The sequence below is a fragment of the Rhyacophila brunnea genome, unplaced genomic scaffold, assembly GCF_057557595.1.
Source record: "Rhyacophila brunnea isolate RB1 unplaced genomic scaffold, BYU_Rbru_1.0 scaffold_13, whole genome shotgun sequence".
NCBI classification, from domain to species: Eukaryota; Metazoa; Arthropoda; class Insecta; order Trichoptera; family Rhyacophilidae; genus Rhyacophila; species Rhyacophila brunnea.
In genome coordinates, this window is record NW_028232785.1 from 31,815,541 (window position 1) to 31,820,458 (window position 4,918).

The following is a 4,918-nucleotide window of genomic DNA, read 5'->3' on the forward strand; positions in this document are numbered from 1 at the left end:
TATTTAGATTCACGCTTATAATTGGAAGATATACAGAAATAGTCTGAAAATATATTTGGCAAGTCATTTTAAATAATGGAAAGGTGCTTATACACTTAACTGTGTATTAACTATTTTTTGATTCAACGAATAATTCACAAGATTTATGAATGTTTGAACATACATAATTTGAAAACACTTCTTGGAAATGTATAACTAATAGAAAAAAATCTTTTTTGACACCCAGTAGGAATCGACCCTGCATCTCGGAATTCGCGCCGTCGCTCATTAAACACTGCTATAGGCATCTTATCGAATTGCGACGACGAACTCTTAACTATTAGTTTTTACAATAACTTACTAATAACTTCTAAATTGAGTTATTATCGGCAGTTAGATTTTGTATTTTAAATCAAAATTGGCATCAATTACATTAATTACAAACCAACGTCACGGATCACTTGAAGATGTTGTAACTTACTTGAAATTGCTAATAATTTAATTAACTATTTTTGCCAATCTGCGGAGATCCGATTGGCAACGTGTGTTTTGTGAATAACAATGACGTATTGGATACGTTGCAGGCAAACGAGTTTTGACGAGATAGCCTGCTTAACGCAGTAAAGACTATGCTTTGCACTTCTCATTGGTCGTACACTCGCTTAAAATTTGTCGTAATTAAGCATGGCAGTCGTAGGATAGTAGTAATGCACAGTGCGCGATACCCAAGAGACGCAGTTTTGATTCTTACTTTTTTTCGAAAAAGATTTTCTCTTTTGGCAATATTTTCTGATGAGTGTTTATAAATTATGTATGTTTAACATGGTAAGGTAAATACATATCGAACCCTGAGATCTATAAGGTCGTGACTGCAAAATAACCCAAAAATGAACACATAATTTATTTTTTCACACGAAAAAAACGCACTCGATTGGATTCGAAACACCGATTGCTCAGTTATCAGCCGAATGCACTACCTTTACTCCACATTATGATACTGGAAACGTGACGATTATACAGTATAATATTATAGTTAAGAATTGTTCCGTTGCCTAGGCAGCGAATTTATTATTGTCAGCCATTGGCAATTCCTTACCTAAACAAATAATTAAACGTCAGAGTGACAGTTGGTACTTAAAAAATAAAAACAACGATAAATAATTATATAAGTTAAAATTTATAGAAATAAACCAACGGCGCTTCAATAAGCGGCCCGTTTTCTTACGTGTGTAATTTAACAAGATAATTAAGAGCTAGTCGAAGAATATAGCTTATCACAAGTTTTGTTTTTGTTTTGTTACGCCAACATACATAAGTACACACACAGATTTTTCTTAATAGTCCGACATTGAAATATATGATATTTCGAATCCTACTGATGATTTAGTTATTTTTATTGTTCTCTTTTATTCCTCTATGTTCTATATTATTTTTATTATTATTTTTTATTTCTATAATAAAAGAACTATATAAACTATGAAGCCGCATCTGCAACTTTGTTCGACAATTCTCAAACTATATGGCCGCAACTGTAATAATACACAATATAATGTTTAAAAATATATTTATATATTTAAGAACTACAGTAGGATAAAGAACACAAAATTATTCTAACATGGTCTAGTTTTCTGCAGTCTACTGCAATTAATTAAATTGTAGTTAATTATATTAAATTCAAATTCAAATTACTCAAGATCACGTAATTTGCAGTTACGACCCTATAGATATCAATGTGCTATATGTTTACAAAAAGTACGAAGCTTACGAATGTCTTTCGGTGAGTATATATTCACTAGCCAAATGCAGTCGTACATTGGTGGCCACTGAAAACCGAGGATGCAGCTGTGGCAGGTCTTATCCAGAAATGGATTGACTCTGGCTGATCATAATGGTGGTACTGTTACATAATATAATTAATCATGTTGTTTTTTTCAGGAGTGTGAAGACAACCTGATCAATATAAGGTCGGAGAATGATAATGAGGGTGTCATCATCAAACAAGAATTTGTTGACGATGCAATTCGCCAAATCAATAGTGAGAATCCTCAACCCGGCTCTTCCGATCGACAATGCAGCCCAGTAGACCAGGTACGTTCATTTACAGGTTTACTTATAACTTTTAAACATTTTTTTAATATATGAAACATCGATATCTTCATGGCATTAAAATTTATAGGTCACCGCAATTGTTCTCAAGGAAGAAAATTCTGCAAGCGCTATATAGACAGATTAGGATTTAACGACATGTTAATACCATAATTTTTATCTCAGTCTTACGGCCAGTCAGCCTAGTCTGATTAGGTCTGACCCTTTTGATCATACGGGCCCTCAATTTTGAAACTAAGCACTTTACACTATCAAGATTCGTTTTTAATGTAAAGTGTGGTTATCTTTAAGTCTTATTTTGTTAATCTATTTTAGTGAAGGTACCGTTTGAAGAATTCTCCTTTATTTTTAATTAATCTCTGTGAACTCTTAATAAATACTAAACCTGGAGCTATTTCTATTTTATAAATTAGTTATCCTATACATGTTTATTTCTTGTTAAATTTCATACGTACACCAGTGTGCTTATTTCAGATTTTAATAGTTTTTTAGTACCTAATAATAACTGTAATTGTGATATATCGAGTAGGTTTATAGAAAGTGTTAAATGACATTACAATTAATTATATTGTACACGATGGAGTTAAAGATCTAAAAAAACACGGTTACTGATTTTGCGTTTATTAAAGTAATGATTGCGTTTTATAAAATGATAATATATAAGCATCTATAATAATTATGATTATGTCAAGCTTTTTAAGATTGTGTTTGATTTAAATTGAAGTATGCTCGGGACTCCAAAAATCGAAGTTAGATGTGTTATCCAAGATCGCTTAGCGTCAGTACCTATTAATTTCGTTGATATTAATAGAGTGTACTACGATTGTTTTAATTGAAAAGAATAAAATTATCAAAAAGAGAAAAAAGCCGTTCTCTTTTTAACCCACTTATTTATAAATACTTATGTATGGCAAGGTATCTTTTGGTACAACCACTATGTTACATTGGCGAAGGGTTGAGGAAGGCTTTTAGGATTTCACATAAATATTGTACACTCAAATTTGTCAGTCAACTTTATTTATTTTCATTGAATTAAGAATACAATTTGCAGATTGTGTCGGTTAATTTTTTTAAATCAGTTAAACTCTTCCTCAACCCAACCACAACAATGTAGGTGTACCGTATGGGCGATCCAACTAAAATAGTTCACACTATTTCAGCCATACTCATTTATTTTTGTTGAAATAAGAATACTTAGTAATATTACACATGGCGATATTTTTTTTAATTTCATTATGCCCTGCCTATTTCAAACGATAATTATTGATAACAAATATTGTTCAATCTATAGACCATCGAAAATGATGTAAATATAGTTTAATGTCATAATTTTCAATATTTTATAGATAAACGAATATATTTTTAGACTGTTATCTACTATGCATAATGTATAACACCATCTACATGTAGTTATATTAGTTCAATGATCACAAATACCTAATCTTTTTTATATCGGACCTTAACAGCTTACCTCCACTCTTTGCCACTGCTATGTAACTATGATTTCTCCGAACTATCGTGCTGACGATGCGAAAGAAAGTATTTAATGCCAAACAAATTTTCCATTCTGAAGAACTCACATTTCCTATGATGGTAAAAATAATTGTATCTATCTTGAAGTAATTCCAATGTATGCCTTTTTCTGAGGTTTTTGCGAGAGATTGCAATAAAATTGCTATACATTTAAAAAAGTAAACCGTCCATATTCAGAATTGACTTAATCTGTATTATCTTTATAATAAAAATGTCACTCTTCAATAACATCCCATTAGTGGCGAAATGTAGATTTAATAATAAGTACTGTTATATTGAGCAGTCATATTCTGGATTTGGTTTATATCTGTAATATGAAAAGTTATATACCTATCTTCCTGTTAGCTTTTTTCACTATTTCAGTACCCAGATCTTCACTGCCACGTTCATCGGCCGAAGTTTATAAGTTTGTCAAGCGAGCTAGTTGTGGGTTTCTGTGGTTGTTTTGGTGCCAGATTGGGGCGGGGCCACTGTATATTGACATTTCGCAGCCTGATTTCCAGGTTGTTCTATGTCAACTTCAGTATTTTTCTCAGAAGAGCAATTTGAAAGTTCACTTTGAATTATTTAGTAATTTTGCTTAAAAAATTGATACAAAATAACCTGGAAATTAGGCAGCACGATTGTTCACTCGTCGACCGACATACTGTTTCATATAACCTACTCTTGTCTGCTTCCGTATCCATTAGTTTAATTTGTGAATTTATTTTATGCAAAACATGCACATTCCGTGCCACGTTGCCCTATTTTTTTTTTTTTTTTTTAATTTATTTTCCATGTTTAACCCGCATACGTGAACGCTGGTAACACACATTAGTAGCAAATATTACGCATTTTTGACGATAATATTATAGGTACCTACATAGACTGAATTGCAATTTATGCAAGTTTGGCAATCTCACAGGTTCTTCAATAATTTCATAAGTGATATTCCAAACCCCGCCAACTGCACACTGGCGCTATACGCAGATGACACAGCCATCTTTTCCACCCGCCGCCAGATTGACACGGCGACTAGGAGCTTAGAAAAGGGTACTCGACAGCTAACTGATTATTTCAGTCGCTGGAGACTTAAATTTAACGCGTAGAAGACGGAGGCGATTCTCTTCTCGCGGAGCCTAAAATCATATAAAGGAAAAATTACTGTGTGACATCCCCTGTTCATATCCATATCTCGGGGTATACCTTCACCATAGATTGAACTGGACACCCCACCTATTAGAGGCCAGGCGAAAAGCCTTTATGGCGATGGGGGTTCTTCAACCGTAGAAGTTGTCTCTCAGAAGAAAATAAAAAGGCA